This window comes from Quercus robur, chromosome 11 (genome assembly GCF_932294415.1).
Source record: "Quercus robur chromosome 11, dhQueRobu3.1, whole genome shotgun sequence".
In the NCBI taxonomy this organism is placed as follows: Eukaryota; Viridiplantae; Streptophyta; class Magnoliopsida; order Fagales; family Fagaceae; genus Quercus; species Quercus robur.
Genome location: NC_065544.1, coordinates 10152400 through 10171555, shown reverse-complemented (window position 1 = coordinate 10171555; position 19156 = coordinate 10152400). Strand labels below are relative to the sequence as shown.

The 19156-nt window shown below is 34.7% G+C and overlaps 1 pseudogene; it reads left to right on the top strand.

Annotated features, from left to right (window-relative positions):
- Positions 1-10027: 10027 nt before the first annotated feature.
- On the top strand, positions 10028-16538 carry LOC126706504 (GDP-Man:Man(3)GlcNAc(2)-PP-Dol alpha-1,2-mannosyltransferase-like; annotated as a pseudogene).
- Positions 16539-19156: the final 2618 nt, after the last annotated feature.

The following is a 19156-nucleotide window of genomic DNA, read 5'->3' as shown; positions in this document are numbered from 1 at the left end:
GGATGAATGCGAAGAACCAGCCTCCTCCTCCGGGATAACTACTGGGGGAAAGGCGCGTTGGGGAGGTAACTGAATAGGAGGCAAGTCTGTTGCAGCGAGAAACCCTGGTATGGATACGTCAATGCGTGCCAATCTCGGACTACCAGCCCTTATAGCTTGTCCGGCTTCCACCAGGGATCGAGTGAGTGGAACGTAGTCCAAAATCAAAGGAGCCGACCGTAGTTGTCCGTCCTCGCTAACGAAAATCTCGGACCTCAGGAGATAATTCAGAGCCTGGATGTTGACCAAACTCAGCCGAGGGGATGTACGCCCTTTGTCTGCAAAGGCTGTTAAAAGGGTCATGTTAGTCCGAGGAGACATACAACCAAACCAACAAGTTTAAAATAAAAGAAAAAGGGGGGAGAGGAGCTCAAAACTAAGGTCCTTCCCACGGAATCTAGCTCTATGACACCCCACCTGGCGTTCCCGCCCTAGTCGGACAGTGAGGGCCGTCATGCCATGGTCCGGAGACGATCAAATGGTCGTCCTTCAGGCCTTTGCTGGACTTCGGAAGGCAGGATATCAACCTCACTTCGTCAGTCCTGGACTTTAGATAGTATGAGTCGCCGAGCTTATGGCATTCATAAAGATGAACCACGTCGTGCCATGAAAGGCCAAGGTTCATCTGATCGTTCAGGGCGTCGACACACCCCAGGATCCGGAACAGGTTCGCGGTGCATTGGTGGGGGGCCAATCTATGACCACGTAGGTAATCCCTAGTTATTCTCCCCATTGGAATCGTCATTCCTCCTTCCACGAAAGCTATCATTGGAATTGCGACTTCCCCTGTTTTCCTCTTGAGCAAAATATCCTCCAGATGGCAATACTCTAAACCTACCTCCGGTGGAATACGATACTTCGCCCTGAAGCCCGCCATACTGGCCGGAGAATCTACCATTTTCTCAAGCCTACCCATCCCCTCTAATCCTAAAACAACTTGAAGGCAGTTTGAATAATGGAGAATAACGAAGAAGAAGCGCGCACTTACAGGTAAGAAGCTCGAAGAAGTCTTCAAGAGAATGGCAGCGGAAGTGAGAACAGACTGAAGGAGAGAGCTCTGAGACGTTCTGAATATTGGAGTGCTCGTAAAAAATGAGAGACGAACGCCTTCAAAACCTGTTATACTTGGAAGAAGTTGAACAGACGTCTAGAGCGAATGAAACGCTGTCCACCGTAGATCCGGTCTCCAACCGTTGGATTGGATGAGTGTAAAACCTCAAAAGCTGCAGTTACTTTCCCTCGGGTCATTAAACGCCCTCAGCATTAATGAGGCACTTGAGGGCATACCCCCCCTTTACACGTGTAAAGCAGGAATTCACCAAGAACTGCCCAGTGAGTATCAAAATCCCGCCTTTCCTCCTCGGACCCAGAAGAAAGGCCGAAATTTTGAGGGGCTATTGTGGGGGTAAAGTTCGCCAGTCAACGTTGGGCCAAAGTACCTGTACTAGGCCCAATCACAACAAGAAGCGAAGACACGGGCGGAAGACCCCCCCCAGCCCAATCATGTTGGGCCGGGCTTGCTTAGGGGCGTCCGAGGAGGAATACCTCCTCGGACGCACCAAATGGGAGTTCGATTCACTCACTTTACATGGCGCAAGGCCAACCAATATCTAGGAAGAGAGCATGACGTTCGGGGGGGGGGGGGGGGGGGCAACCACAACTGCCGCATTAAATGCCAAGGAGCAACTTTTCCAGCCGCATTAATGTGGAAAGGACAGGAGAACAGGATTATCTTGGCCAGTGCAACTCACAGAAAAGAAGGAGGATGTCCTATGGGACAGGCACTCAAGTAGAGGCCCAGATGATTAACAAGTGTAGGGTCATTATCGTAAGAAGGATGCTATATAAGAGAAGAAAATTCTCTTGGTCAGGGATGGCAGGCCAGAGGAAGAAAAAGAGAGAAAAAGAGAAAGGAGTTGGAGAAAAAAGCAGAAGATACAGCCCCACGGACTGTCATCACAAAGGCATAGAAGAATATCCCCACGTCCAACTAGTTGCATGGTTTGTTCGTAACTACGTTCACGCTGTCAAGACCTAGTTCTGTAACCTACTCTCTACAAATTCATTGTTGAGGGACTTTTGGGCCAGAATCGCTCGCCTGTTGGGCCTGAACCCCCAAAAACAGCCCCTACAAGCTATTTCTAAACAAACTCTAATTGTCACTTTATTTGATGTCAAGTCTCTCTATATTTTACATACATTCCAATTTCATGTTAAGTGTTCTTTCAATTATGCATTTTTTTTTTAAAGCCTTCCTTCTAATTATACTTTAATTTTTAATTGTGTGTTAATTATGTTGATATGCAAATTCATGTATCTAAATATAGGAAAATGAGATAATTTTATAGAAAATACATTTTTGGAAATGATCCATTTTCTGGAAAACATTAATATCGAAACAAACAAAACATTGGAAAATTAAAAAATTAAAAAAAAAAAAAAAAAAAAACTCGTTTTGGATATATTATGCTTCTATGTAATACTAAAAATATGTATAATCTATTATTTATCAAGGATAAAGAAATGTTATATATATACTGCAGCCCTGCATATGTAGGGTTTCCAAGCGCGTGTGTGTATTGTAATGTACTTTTCAAAATTAGTTTTCAAATTATTTAATCAATAAAACAGGCTTTTTTTTTTTTAATCAAATTACATTAAAATGATATTATGCATTCTTTTGTTTTCAATTAAAAAATGAAATAAAATTATTCAAATTACTATTTTCTTTTTTAATCTCACAACAGTTCTTAGAACATTTTGATGACTAAAGTACATTTTTTACCCTTAAAATTTAGTGTTGTTTTCATTACCGCCCTTTATAGCTTTGTTATATGGTAAATTAGAATCACATTTATAACTGTCTTTTAATTGTGGCTCAATCAATTGAAAGAGGATTTTTCCCTACCCTTCGACAGCGGCTTGATGAGGTTTTGAGCAGACTAACCTTCTTCAGCCTTTCTATTTTGTAAGTTAGACAACGTTTGAAACAATTTTAGAAAATAGCATCTCGAGTTTCAAAAAATCGAGATCCACTTAAAAAACTCGACCTTCAAAGACTCGCGTTCTGAGTGGGAAAATGCCACATAGATCTCGAGTCTTTAAGACTCGAGTTTTATGCAAAAAATTTCACCTATAGTGGCGTTTTTAAGCCTTACAGTGACGTTTTAAATCCCTATAGCGGCGTTTTCCTGCAAAAACTTTTTGTAAGTACCAGGTTTAGGGTGCCCTATAGTGGCGTTTTTAATCCCTATAGTGACGTTTTAAAGCCATATAGCGGCGTTTTTTGCAATTTATGGAAATCGAGTCTCTAAAACTCGATTTTCAGCGCAATTTTTTTTCTCCAAATCGAGACTTAAAAACTCGAGTTCCATCTGGAACTCGAGTTTTAGATACTCGAGATGTTATTTTTCAAAATTGTTTTGAAATATGACAATTAACTAAATTTTTTAATATTTATTGTTATTTTAAAAAAAAATTCCGGCTTGATTGATCAATCAGTTGCTTTTTGTGCCCTACTCATGTCACGTATAAAAGCACGTGGTCAAAGACTTCGACAAAGGTTGGGGAAGCTATTGTTGTAAACCCTATAAATAGAAAATAAAAACCTATTATTTTCCACAGCTTGTGAGTTCAAATTTGGAGATATGCACAACAGGGTTATTGTAATCAAGTGATGAAACTTAAAATCACGGAACCTTTACATCATTGAGGTATAGGAAATCTTCAAGAGGCTCTTGGAGTGAGTTAAAGGTTTTTATCATGAATCATGAATGTGTCATCTGTGAAGGTATTCATATATTGTAAAATTCAAAAATTCTAGGCGTAAATGCTCTTTTCGTCCCTATATTTTGGGGTCATTTCTATTTTGGTCCCTACATTTCTATTTTACCACTTTTAGTCCCTAATCCAATTAACGCTTGTTATTTTAGTCCTTTTCGCCACTCAACTAACAGAAAAAGCTGATGTGGCAAACAGAGTGCACTGTTGACACAGTAAATACTGACGTGGTGAATAAAATAATATTAAAAATGCCACACCAGCATCTAAATTTTAAAAAATTAATTAATTTATCAATTTTAAACCCAAAAAAAAAAACAGAATTAAAATTCAAAAAATACATAAATTTAGATTTGGGTTCATCTTCAACAAGAACAGAATGAACACAAACCCAGATTTTAAATATAAGAACACACCCAAATTTTCTAGCATTTTCTTGCCCTTTCGTGTCAACCAAACACAAAAACATAAACACACACAAACCCCGGCAACCAATGGACTCAAGGCAGTGAAGAACTCCATCTTTGAACTTAGATTGGTTTTGAGGAAAATTAAGATACTCTTAACCATTTTCTTGGCAACCAAACAAATTTTTTAGTTTCACAAAAAAATTTCTAGACAACCAACTAAATTTTTGATGTCAATCCTAAGATCTAAACATTTTCACAAACCCAACAAATCCCCTTATACACAAACCCAACAAATTCTCTATCACAAACCCATATTATCCCTTTTCAAATTTATCAAAAATCCAAAAGAAATACAATAGACTCAACCCAGATAAAGAGAGAGTGAGATGAGAAAGTGAGGAGGGAGATGGGTTTCAGATCAACTTGGAAACCCACATGATGGCGTCGACGGCAATGTCCTGCCACCTCACCACGCTCCTCAGCCTCAACCTCATACTCACGCCCACTCTCACCACCAGCACCAGCAAATGATTCTCGGCAATAGCAATGGCGGCGACGAGGACCAAGAAGTTGAAGTTGAAGTCAAGGCTCCCAAGAAGCGAGCTGAGACATGGATCCAAGACGAGAGAGCCGAGACGTGGGTCCAAGCCCAAGTCAAACAAGCACTTGTGGGAGCAGATTTCATCGGAGATGAGAGAAAAAGGGGTCGATCGATCACCCACCATGTGCACCGATAAGTGGAGGAACTTGCTTAAAGAGTTCAAGAAGGCAATGCACTAGAGGGAGAAAGAAGAAAAAGAATACAGAAAGAAAGAATACAAAAAGAAAGAATAGGGGCGGAGAAACTAAGAGAAAGATCTGGGAAGAAGAAGAAAATAAAGTAGAAAAAGAAACCAAGTACAAACAAAAAAAGATCTAAATTTCACCATTTTTTTATTTTAATTATGTTTTTTTTTCTTTTTATAATTTTTATAATTGATAAATTTAATTTTTTAAGTTAGATGCTAACGTGGATGCTGATGTAGCATTTTTTAATATTATTTTATTTGCCATGTCAACATTTACTGTGTCAACAGTGCACTCCGTTTGCCACGTCAGCTTTTTCTGTTAGTTGAGTGACGGAAAGGACTAAAATAACAAGCGTTAATTGGATTAGGGACTAAAAGTAGTAAAATAGAAATGTTGGGACCAAAATAGAAATGATCCCAAAATATAGAGACGAAAAGAGCATTTACGCCAAAATTCTATTCATTTATAGGTTAGGGTCTAGATATAAAGGTTTTATACTATATTGTAAAATTTCTCTTGATATAGTTGATTGCTTTCTTAGGTAGGTTATCTCCATAGTAAAATTTTCCTTTGGAAGCTTTTCCCATTGATTTTACACTTTGTCACCAAATTGTGTGTCTATTGCTTTAATTATTTATTGCTTTCCAACATGGTGAGGGCAGATTATACTATATTAGTTTCTAAAATTTGAAAAGACAATTGGCATAATTGGACACTAACCTTCTTTTCATACAACATTATATATACTATTATTAAAATTGATAAAAAAAAATTATAATATATCATATGAATAAAATCATATAATGTGCATTTGGTTATCTGATAACGTTTTTATTATTATTTATTTTTATAGAATATATGCATTGAAATTTGAATGTTCTTTTGTCTATTTTTAGCGATCTTTAACTTATTAATAACTTTTTAGCCTAATGAGTTGTAATTTAATTTTAAACTCTAGGGCCATGAATAAGTTAAAAATTATTGATTCATTTTTCAAAAGAAATGAAGATGTTAATTTAGAACATAACACACTTTTTGGTTCTAATGTTGAAATGTCAACTTCCAATGAGCATCCTTCCAAATCTCAAACGATTGAACCGATGAACGTTCTTCTAGTTATTTCATATTTATAATCTCTCCTCAAAAATAAATTCTTGGCTCCACCACTAAAAAAAGGTCAATGATGCTTGGAGCTTGAGTTCAACTTTGACCAAATGGTTTCATGCATATGAAAGATGTTAAAGTGCCGGCTTATCATCACAGGGGTATAAAAAAATTTATGATTCCTTTTGTGACACATTTGATAATGGAAGATATGGTCGTTGCGCATGCAACATGTGGAGAAAAAAATATTGAAAGTAATCTGTCAAATTCCGCGCACCCTCATTCCCTCTAAGCATGGCCCAATGTTATTGTTTCTACCTTTTTGCTTCAATGGTGGTCGACTCTCATTCCTTCTTCTTCCTTATAGAATTAGAATGATGAAATTATTGTAATGATTCCTTGCATCTTCATCTTTAACTTGTGTATTAGGATTTTCCTATATTTATTTCATTTCTGTTATTATGGGCATATCAATAATTTTTCTAATTATTGTTTCGTAATTATTATATTACATGAATTAACCTATTATCTAATCTTATGGTTATTTGTGAATACAAATCCCTTGTACCATTTTTTGTATTTCACTTTATATTCTACCAATTACAACTTACCAAGAAATCAAGTCCGTTTGGTTCAACATTGTTGAAACGTAGATCATCTTGCCTAGGTCTCTAAAGACCGATTGGCGGAATTTACCACTGTCTAGGTGCCTCATCGAGCCCAACCTCCCAAGCCTCAATTTTCTTGGAAGCCAACACCTACAGAGCTATACAAAATTAATTTTGATGGAGCTCTTTTCCAGGGGGACAATAAATCTAGTATTGGAGTGGTCATCCGTGATTCTTACGGCCAAGTCATTGCTTTTTAATCCCAACAACTCCCTCAATGTTTCCAAGCAGTGGAGGTTGAGGACATTGCTATTAGCCGGGCTCTTGAGTTTGGCTTCGAGGTCGAGATTACACAAGCCATTTTGGAAGGGGACTTCGAGGTGATCATCAAAGCTTTGGTGGAGAATGAGTTGTTTGTAACTTCTTTTGATCCTATGATTCAAGATGCTAAGGTTTTCTCTAGATCATTCAATCAGTTACTTTACTCTCATACTAGGAGAGAAGGTAATAAACTAATTGCTCATAGTTTTGCTAAACATTCTCTTAATGTCTTAGATTGTACTGTTTGGATGGAGGATGTTCCAGTCATTTTTTATTTTGTACTTCAAGTTGATATAGCCGTTTCTTCTTAATAAAGTTTTACAGCTTTCTCCTAAAAAAAAAATTACAACTTACCATATATTTGTTCGACTTTCTTTATAAAATAATCAAAATTTTAAAAATCACAACATATATTTTATTTCATTAAAAAATCACAACATCCACAATACATAAACAACTTAACACCTATTCACCACTTGGACAAACTTTGCTTTGATAATCCTTATACCTGGACCTTGGACAATAATCGTATAGTATGTAACCTTGCATATATATACGGTAATTTCTTTCTCTCCACTTGCTATTTTGTAAACTTGTAGTCTTTTTTTCCTTTTTTTTGAGAAAGTAAACTTGTAATCTATTGATATCATGTTTAGGCATGAACTACATGGACCTACTAATATTATCAAAAATAAATAAATAAATGGACCTACTATAATTGCATACTTCCCTCCATAAATTGAAATTTGAGATATAAAGCCTTAGCCTTATGATAATGTGGGTTTCAGTTAATTCAACTAGTAAAGTCTCTGATAGTTGAATAAGAGATTTGGGGTTCAATCCTTACTTATACCAAAAACCGATTGGTATCTTGATCTAATGATAAATAGTTATTATCATGAACGGATGTCATTGGTTAAAACTCTCTTAAAAAAAAAAAAAAAAAAACTTACGATGATTATTGGGACTTGCAAAAGAATATAAGATAGAAAATCCTAAAAGTTCAAAATTTGATTAAGGCATGATAGGTGGGGCTGCATCAGAAGGCGAGTCTTTTATTCCCCCTACACCCTCTATGATCCCATACCTCCCGACCTTTGCCTTGACTATAGGGATTCTGAAGGATACTTTTTTTCAGACATCCTCGATCCACAAATACGAAGCTTTTGCAATATGAATATGGATGAGAGTGAGGGAAAAAAACCTCTCTACTGGACGTGGAAATTCTTGCTCTCGTTCTTGCTGGACGGCTCGTAAGCAAAGGTGAATCAAGTCCATTCTCTCTGTCCCGATTATCGCGTGAGCTGAGGGGGGAACTCAGCAGAAGATCGAGCTGCAAGCAGGCGTAGCTTGGAGTGGGAGTGTAGTGTGGGTAAGGTAAGGAAAGTGGCCGCCAGAGAGGAAGCCAAACCGGCCTATTAAGCGCAGCTAATCTAATATGCGCCGGAGAAAGCCAGGTGCCGGAGGTAAGCTCTATTCGGCCCGGAGCATGGATTCCCCATAACGAATAGGCTAGCTCTATCTCTCAATTGCCTATCTTGTGCTCGAGAAGGCCCGCCATCCGCTAGCATTGTGGTTTGGAATCGATTCTTTATCAATGGCGCACCCTTTCTTTGAACCTTGTCAATGATCGAACTTAGTGGAACAAAGTGCCTTTACATTTACATTTCAAAATTTGGAATTGAAATTGCCTCATATTTGATCTTCAAAAGAAAAAGTGCCTTTACATTTTGTTGGGAAATTATATTAACCATTATCTATTCGTGTGGTGCAAAGTGCAAACTCTTCAAACCAACTAATCAGAACGACAAACAACCCTATGTGCTGCAATTGATTGACTAAGAAACAATAAGGGCACTAGCACAACTAGTTTATGTATATACAATATGCTATATTGAAACATGGAAGATGAAATTCTGAAAAGAAAAAGGTGAGGGTTAATTCAAAATATAAAACGTAATAATATATTTTATGAAAAATTTCAGCAGCCCTCTTTTGTGTGTGTGTGTTTTTCCAAAAAAAAGAAAAGAAAAAAAAGTAGAAACCTCAAATATAATAGCTAGAGCTTATGCCACTTGAGACATTTCCTAAGACTCCCTTCATTTAGACTTATGCCTCAACAAAATTTGCATTTATGTCAAATTATTAGTTTATTGAATGTGCAAAGGGAATAAATGTATGTATTAATTATTTATAGGTGTGCACTAATAATTTATATAAAAAGAATTTCTATGTATATTTTATAATTCTATATAAGAAACTATTTTTATTTGGAATACTTATTATTTTATGGACGAAATTTAGCTACAAAATTAGTTGTAGTCTAAGGTTACAAATTTACTTTATAAAATAATATATTACTACATATTTTGAAAATTTAACCGTTGAATTGCATATTCTTTACGCTATTAATACACATATCAAATTTTGTGTCAATTGGATATTATTTACTTTATGATCTATAAACTTATATTTTATGCATAATTTTAAACTAAAAAAACTTGCAATTTAAATAATTTATTAATGACATACCTATTGATCTTTAATTTTCTAGAAATTTTACAAGCACAGAGGATATAAGAAGATATAATCAAATGGTGGATTTTTCAAAATTCACATATAATAAAATAATATTGAGTAAAGTTATAACCTAAATCTATAACCAATTTTGTAACTAAAATTTTCTCTTATTTTTATCAAATATCATGTTAATAAAATGTTATTTATTATTCGATTATCAAACTTATATTTTCTCTTAATTGTAAAATGCAAATAAAAACTTAAAATTAAGGGTTCGGTTAAGAATTAAGATGCTCTTAATACGTTTGTTAATTTATTATTTTACGAACATTTTAAAATAATTTTTTATGAAAAATATAAAATAGAACTAAACAAAAATAAGTATTTTTTTCATAATTCTTTTTTAATAAAAAAATACCACTATCATAAACCAATATCCGTAATCATCCATGAACTTTTTCCTAAAAGGTGATGTGATCTTTGATAAACAATTGACTTACTTTTAACTATTTGCCGTTTTGGGGATTTGCTCTGGCCTCAACATCACCATTTCATGTCTTCAACCGATCCTATATACTTGGCCTTCATCATTTTGTAAAACTCAAAACTTCCTCCTTACCCACTTCAATAGGTACGTACCACACTCATTCATTTGTATTCTTCAAATTTTAATGCCCTTTTTTCCTCTGTGTTTTCTTTTAATGTTTGTATATTTTTTCCTTATAGATAAAAGTCACTATTTTACAAAGAGAGATATATATAACAAAAGCAATTGATGAAAAAAAAAAAAAAACCCAAGAAATAATATGTGTTTTTGTGTTAGTAAAATGGGTTTCTTTCAGTTTGTGGGATTGTGGGTTTGAATTCCATGTGGGAGTTGTTATTAATTGGTGGGCTCTCTATGAGTCCAATGTGTTTGATTAAATTCCCAACAGAACTTTCTGTTACTTGCCAAAGCAAAGCTTACACAACTGCCAATTCTGGTTTTTTTAAGCTTTAGATTGATTGTGCCTGTTGAAGAATGATAGTGGGTCTAGACACTCATTGATAAGATTTCATTATGGTGAAAACTCTGCTTGTAATGTAATGTTATTAGAAGGCTAATTGTTAGAGTTTTAACATTACATGATGCTTGGATATAGAAAGCACTGACATTTCATTTGAGGTGTTGTATCCGTATCATACCGGAATTGTACCCACTTTGTCATGTTATAATTTTTCAAAAATTGCTCATGTCTTGCCTGTACCCCTACTTGTGTCCTTCCTAGATTTAAGCTGAGCTTTGTTTAGAATCTTTAGATTGACCTAGTTTAAGCAAACAATCAGGTGGCCTCATCACATTATTGTCATCATATTTATAATCAAATTATTATTATTATTTGGTTCTATAAATGATTAAAATGGATTAAGGTATTCTTTCTATTATGTTAGATGTTAAATCTTATAGTTTTATGTTCTACAGTACCTTTTAGACTTACTAATATTTTGTCGATGCAGATGCAGCCTTCTCTCTTTGTGAGGGGTCACTTGATCATGGAGACAAAGTTGCTGCTTCATAGATGCAAAGCTTGGAAGGTTGTTCAAGTAAATCAGGCACAAACAAAGTGGCGTAGGCATTGGTAGAATTTGGTTTAAATCATGTTGAGTAAAATGTATTGTTAGAAGATAGCCCATTCTTTTTGTAAGTTCTTGCCCATGATAACAGGTCTTTGTAATTTGACAAGTTCATATTATATAAATAAAAAATTGCCATCTTTATTCAAAAGAAAAATATATTACTGCTATAAAATTCCCTCTATCCCATGCATCTCATGGGTTAGTGCCTAGTACCATACATAGTTATAGTTACAGAAGCCTATCCTAACCTTAGTCTCTGCCATTTGGCATGTTTTGAGCTCCAAAAACAGAGTTGATGGCTATTGCATTTGTGATATGGGGTCTGATTACTGTTCCCTCAGTTTCAGCCCTCGTTATCAAATTATGTATCCACATCAGACGAAACAGAAAGAGAGCTGTGGGGTTCTTTCATCCCTACACCAACGATGGTGGTGGCGGAGAGAGAGTACTTTGGTGTGCTGTCAAAGCCATCCAAGAATAGACTTCTCACCTTGACCTTGACTGCATCATCTACACTGGTGACCACGATGCCTCGCCTCACAGCTTGATGGCTCGCGCTCTCGATTGATTCGGAGTCAAGCTAATTCACCCACCTAAGGTTCTCTCTCTCTCTCTCTCTCTCTCTCTGGAATTAGTGAAATTAGCTGTTTGGATTTGGGATTTTATTTAATTGTGAGTTTGAGAATTTGTTTAGATCATGTAGTCAGTGTGGAAATATTCAAGATGTACTAATTCATGAAAAAGTTTTGGAATTAAACAAATTTCACAACTCCTATAGTTTTGTAGTAGTGAGAGTTAGTTACATGTTTATTTTTTGAGAGGCAATCTTATTGCTGAGATGTTAGCCTTATATGTTTTTGTTGCTGTTTGTTTGTGTGTATTGGTAAGTTACATATGTGTCCAGTATTCCAGTGTGTTTTGAACACATGAGCTAAGAAGCATGGATGTGGACACTGTCAAGGGACACGACAATTCTTGAAAAATTAAGACACCTATGCATGGTGATACCAACAACTATCAAAATCTTTAAAAACATAAATAAAATTCTAAGGAAATAATTTTCAATAACAAATTACATGGATGCACTAGAGATTTTTGGAGTACCTGTGCTTCTTACCCCATGGGCGTTATGGAAATGCCATTTGAGCCAAAGCTTATTGGTGAGATGTTAGTCCGCAAAATCTACCTCAAACCTTTGGAATATTCAATTTCCTTGCGTAGCACTGTATCTCCAATTTTGTTGATTGTATCACTAATGTTGTTCGGAATGTGCTGGGATTTTGTACTTTAGTAGCAGTGATTTATCTTACCGATTATGGTGGGTGTTTGATTCTTTGTTCATTTGATGTTAGTCGCTGTTACAATACATGTTGTTGTGAATATTCGGCAATCTTTGAATTTTGAACTTTGAATTTTTTGTTTCATTGTTACCATTTTTAGTGATTTATCTTACCGATTATGGTGGGTGTTTGATTCTTTGTTCATTTGATGTAAGTCACTGTTACAATACATGTTGTTGTGAATATTTGGCAATCTTTGAATTTTTTGTTTCATTGTTACCATTGTTATATTATCTTAGTTTATGATATCTTATATGTTCAGGTGGTGCATCTCTATAAAAGGAAGTGGGTTGAAGAAACCACTTACCCTCACTTCACTATGATTGGTCAAAGTCTGGGTTCAGTCTATCTCTCATGGGAAGCTTTGTACAAGTTAACTCCCTTATATCATTTTGACACTAGTGGATATGCTTTTACGTATCCACTTGCACGGATGTTTGGATGCAAAGTTATCTGTTATACCCATTACCCTACTATCAGTTGAGACGTGATATCTCGTGTTCGTGAACGATACTCAATGTATAACAATGATGCCTTGATTGCTCAAAGGTTTGTTTCTTAAATCTTTAGATCACACATTTTGTATCTATGCCTTGTGATGTTTCCCTGATGGGTTTGTTTTTATATCAAAACCTTCGGTTTTTCATTTCCTTCTGTAATAATGAAAATTAGAATATAATTATAGTTTTTTTAATAATTTTAGTTTGAAAAAGTTGCAAAGGAGCATGGCAGGGAAGTTATTGCTCCTCGTGCTCCTGCAATGTGTTGGAATCCACATGATTCTGGAATTAATGTTGATTTATAATTTGATGAGTGTGGATTTATCTAAGTCATGAACTTGGTAGTGACTTTAAAGCATCTTTGTCACTAGCAAATCAAACATTTGTGTTGGGTACTTCCCTTTAAAAAATTCCACAGGCAGCTTTTCACTTCTTCCTCTTACCATATACAGGCAAGTATATGGTCACATGCCTATACAGATTAATGAATATTTAACTTATGCGTGTGAGCAACCTAATAGTCATATGAGGTCCTGTATTCATTTCTTTCCCGAGTTGTCACTGATGGCCTAAGTTGATATCTTTTACATTACATAAAGCTCCTGCATGCATTTGTAATAGATGTAGACAACTTCATATCACCTGTTCTCCTCTTATGTTATATTGTAAAATTTTCTTATGTTTGTTGCAGCATTTGGCTATCTCGGTGCAAAGTTCTCTATTACACAATTATTAGCTGGATGTATGGATTTGTAGGCTCTTGTGCACACCTTGCTATGGTCAACTCTTCATGGACCCAGTCTCATATTGAAAAGCTTTGGAGAATTCCTCACTGAACTAAGCAAGTGTATCCTCCTTGTGATACTTCAGGACTTCAGGTTTGTAATTTCCTGTTTCTATAATCTAAGGATTTTGTATGCATTGTGGGGTTGAAGGCCTTTGTGTATGCGTGTGTGCTTTTTCTTTTTCTTCCTGTTGGTCCAAATTTCTTCTTCCATTTTTCTTTATGACACAACATTATTATTGATCTTAGCATTCAATTTATTTTCTTGAATATAAGTCATCATTTATTGTTGTTAATTTTTTATTAAACAAGTTATCATTTATGTTTTCTTTGTGATAAGATAATATCTATTGGTGCCAGGTTGGTAGGATTAGCCACATTTTACTCTTTTTTCTTCTTCTTTTTTCCCTTTTTGTAAAATTTTTTTTATAAAAAAAAAAATGTAATATTTTTAGTTTTATGTCAGTAGCATATTTTCTCTATTCTGACAATAATACTAGGAATTTATAATAATTCTTGCTTTTGTTAAAATTCCGATGCAAAAACCTGTGAGTTTTAACAAGTTGCTGTTCAAACAGGTTCTTCCTTTGGAAAGACCTTCTAAAAGTCCAATAATTATATCAGTGGCTCAATTTCGACTAGAGAAGGTGGGCATACTTGTGTTATCCTTATGAGCACAAGGTACTATAATTTTGATGGCTCATTTTTGGGGCCTTTTGAAGTTATGCATGGCAAGCCCTTCATAAATTGATTCTTTTATCTCAGGCACACACTCTCCAACTTGAAGCCTTTTCAGTTGCTCTCAAAAACTTAGATGCTGACTTGCCTAGACCTAAACTTCAATTTGTGGGCAGTTGTCGGAATAATTCAGATGAGGAAAGACTGCAAAATTTGAAAAATAAAGCTATTGAGCTAAAGGTGGATGGGGACGTCGAATTCTATAGGAATCTGATGTACAGGTTTGTGCCTGTCAAATATATTCTGGATCCTTTATACAGCCATATTATGTTTTGTGGAATTTAATGGATGAATATGTGCGTTAACTTCTTCCCCCACAGGTATACATTTTATATAAAGAAATTGATTATCCTTAGTCCAATAAGAATTGCCAATTTGATGGACTTCTCCCACTCAGGGTTGTTACATGTATCACACACTAATTTCTGATTCATCTAGTAGAGGACATGTCATACACATGCAGGGAATTTGAAGATACTGTTTTCCCTCATAGGCTGCAGCTAATTAGATTATTGCTACACATCATGTACTTGCTTAAACAGATAAAAGAGCAGTTGCTTGTGATCCTTAGTGTTGGAAATTCAAATGTTCTAAGTTAGCTGCTACCATGTGTGTCTTGATCTACTGGGCAAACTAAATTATGTGGAATGACAGAATTTTTTACATTGACTAATTATGTCAGTGGTTCTAGGACTTTATGATGGTGCATGTATTATCTTGTGCATACTTGACATACAATCAACTTTATGTGGATCAACACTTAATTAAGAAATTAGTTACTGTCCTTTTCCACTGACATCTCATATAATCCTGGGGGTGTTTGGAGGGAGCCAACAATATGTTTTCATTATAAAATATGATCAGTGGTGATTGACATAAGGGAATTAGTGAAGCCATGTAAATGATATGTAATTCATAACTACCACTAAAAAGTTCCATTAGCCAGTGTATCTTTGTGGATTGGCTCATTGAAGTCGTGGATATCTTTTTTTTAATAAAGAGTAACTCAATCTTGGTTATCTCCTTGTTTTTGCTGTCTTATCCTTGGTCTAATCTTCACAATCTGCAGGGACTTGGTGAGACTTTTGGGTGGTGCTGTTGCAGGAATCCACTCCATGACAGATGAACATTTTGGCATTAGTGTTGTAGAGTATATGGCTGCAGGCGCAATCCCAATTGGTTGGCATATTTTATGATCTCCTATTTAAAACTCCAATACTGTATATGTTGCTCATACTTTTCCTTATCTCTACAGCTCATAATTCTGCTGGCCCAAAGATGGACATTGTTTTAGAAGAAGATGAACTGCAAACAGGATTTCTTGCTTGTAGTGTGGAAGAATATGCAGATGCCATCCTGAAAATTATGAGGATGTCTGAATCTCAGAGGCTCGAGATGGCTGCAGCTGCAAGGAGCCGAGCAGGCAGATTTTCTGAGCAAAGATTTATCAAGATTTCAAAGCTGCGATCCGGTCGATTCTAAACACTTGTTCCTAATAATGGACTAACAACAGATACAGCGTGCTTGCAACTCAAAGAGTGTAACATATTCTACCCTTCAATTTTTTGGCATTTTAGTTGGAATCCAGTAATTGGATGAAGTTTTGCCGTCTAAATGGTTCATGATAATTTTGATCTTTAATATACCTCAGAAATTCTTAATTATAATTTGTTTCCCATATGTCTTGGCCTGAGGGGTTGTGGATTTTAATTAACTCCATTGGTGAAGTCTTTATAAGGGACTTGAGATTGAATTCCAACTACAATAAAAAAATACTTATCAGTGTATTGTCTTGATAATAAAGAGCAATTGTCATGGAATAGACATTCTAGACTTTTTGTATTTTTTTACTAAAGACACTATATATTTAATTTTTTTAATGTCTGTTAAAGAAGTTTTTATAGAAAATGCAGTCTGATCTGTGAATTATTAAACTCATAGGCTTAGTTCAATCATCAATGATAATAGAAAAGGAAGTTGTCAATGTCCATCTAGAGGAAGTTCAGTGATACCTTGATGCAATGGTCAAGCATAGAGGAGAGTGAGTTGGGTGTCCCATCAAGAGGGTCCTCTGGAGTCGGTTAGAACTTAGAAGGTATGGCCATGAACACAAACAAGGCATTCATGAAGGGATTCATGTAGGAAGAGTTCAGAAGTTCTAGTTACAGTAAGGTTTACCACTAGGTAGTGTCTAGAATAAAAGGGTTTTGAACTAGAATTGTAACTTCTCTTCCTATAGAATTGCCTTGATTGGGGTAGGGTTACCCTTGTAATGGTTTTTCCAATTTTCCTTTGGATTCATTCTCTATTAGTTTTCTATTTTATCACTATATTGCTGTGTTCATTGCTTTATGGTTATTACTTTATAATATGGTGACTTGCTAGTTTATGGTGCTTAAATTGTAATAATTGTGATCAGATAATTAGTTAATTGGAACTTAATTGATAAATGAACTACATAATAAACCTTCAGGGTCTAAACAAGCTTTTTTAGGGATATACTTGGGGTTAACCTCATATGCACCTACAAAAGTAAGAACAAAGAAGAAAACAAACATAATGTGGTTAAGGCTACGTATGTAAGGATCAAGTTGCGTATTCAGTGACCTAGGGTGTGTAAGAAATTGTTGTTTACGCTAGGCACAAAAACTTGATTTCAACTAAATTATATTACCCTAATCATGTTATTAATCTACTAATTAAACAGAAAATTAAGAACTTTGTACAAAATACTGAAAATAAAGAATGAAAAAAAAAATATATATATATATATATATATCAAAAGACAAAATTTAAAGGGAAAAAAGAAGAAGAAAAAAACTGACTTGACTATTCCCCTTCGCATTTAGGCAAATCTTTACTAACCAAAGAAAATCAAAATAAAATGTTAAACAAAAAAATTAAAATAAAACTTTAAACTAAAAACACTAAGAGGGTTTTCTCAAAAAAAAAAAAAAAAAAAAAAAAAAAAAACACTAAGAGGTCTTTTTTTTTAAGTGTATTTGGATTTTCTCTCTATGTTTTTTCTGTCTTTTGTGTGTTTAAAAGTAAAACCAATGGCTTAGGACCCTTTTTAAAGGAGAGGTTTGAGGTTGAAAAATCCCATCCTAGAAATGTGGGATATGTGTTTTAGTGCATCTTTTTGTGCAAAACATGTCAGGTCATATGTATGGCACAAGTTTGAGGGAATCAAGGAAGTTGCATCTTTTTTCCCGGCCTTTTTTGTTTTTGAGAAAGAACTATGGAGCAGGATCTGTTTAGATTGAGCTTATTTTTATTGAAATCGAAAACTGAAACTAAAAACACTGTAGTAAAATAATTTTTAAATGTGTCAATAGTACTGTGGGAGCCATTTTTAATGAAAAAGTTACTGAAAAATAGAATTTGTGGGTCGGTAAATAATGCATGGGACCCACAGGACTGATAAAGAGACGAAAAAATAGGAAAAATGCGGCTACTGTTTATAAATAGTAACTGCTGTCCCCTGCCGCAGCTGACAAAAAAAAGAAAAAAAAAAAAAAGAGAAAACGCAACATTGAAACGCAGACGTAAGATTCAACACAATCCAAACGACATCTTAATAGTAGAGCTTTTGCATACAGAGATTTAATTGGAAAACTTTTTAGTGTTTTAATTGTACGGTAAATTACCGTGAATAATGATTTAAAATTTTAGATTTGTAAAACATGAATAGTGATTTGTAGTATATTTTTTCTTCTTCTTAAAAAGTATAAATTTTAAATTTAACCTTGAATCTGTTTTTTTAACTTTAGGAAAAAATACTTTTAAAATTTTAATGGAACACACTACATTTTTATTATTATTTTGACAAAAGTGCTTTAACGCAATACAGACGCATCCTAAAAGAGCAATTTCTGTTTAGCAACAATTTTAGAGATATTGCGTGCACGTCTCCTGTGATATGCTGTTTTGATGTGAAAAACACACTAGACATAATGCTTAAGCAATTAATAAGCAATCCTTTCATTTAGAATAATTTAATATTTTGGTATAGCTTTATAAAATCATCTTGGATATTATTGGCAATTTGGCTTTGGCACAAGATGGCAACGAAATTAAAAAAAAAAAAAAAAATGCCTTTTCTGAGTTTTCTCTACTGTTGTATTATTGTTTCTAGGTCTTGTTTGGATCGTGTAGAAATTGACTTTTGACTACTTTTCTCTATTCATTCATTCCTTCAGAGGCTAAAGAATGTTCTGATTAAGAAATGGAAATTGCAAACGAAGATGCCAGAACTACAAGTAAAGTACACAAAAGAAAACCCTTTAAAAAAAATAAAAACAAATACAAAATACAAAAAGAGATCGCAACACCTTTTTTTTTTTTTTTTTTTTTTTTGGGATTAATGGAACAAAATTAATCTACGTATCCCATCTCTCGTATATCTTCCAATACTGTACACATACAGATCGTAATCATATACAACAAATACAAAGGTAACATGTATTATATACACTATCTTTAAAAGCCATCCTCAAATTGCATCTCTTACTTTTCGTAAAACTTAAAAAAAATAAGAAAAAGTATTTTATTATAAGATAGTTTTAAGGAAATGTTACTTATACGAACCTCACATGTAGGATGA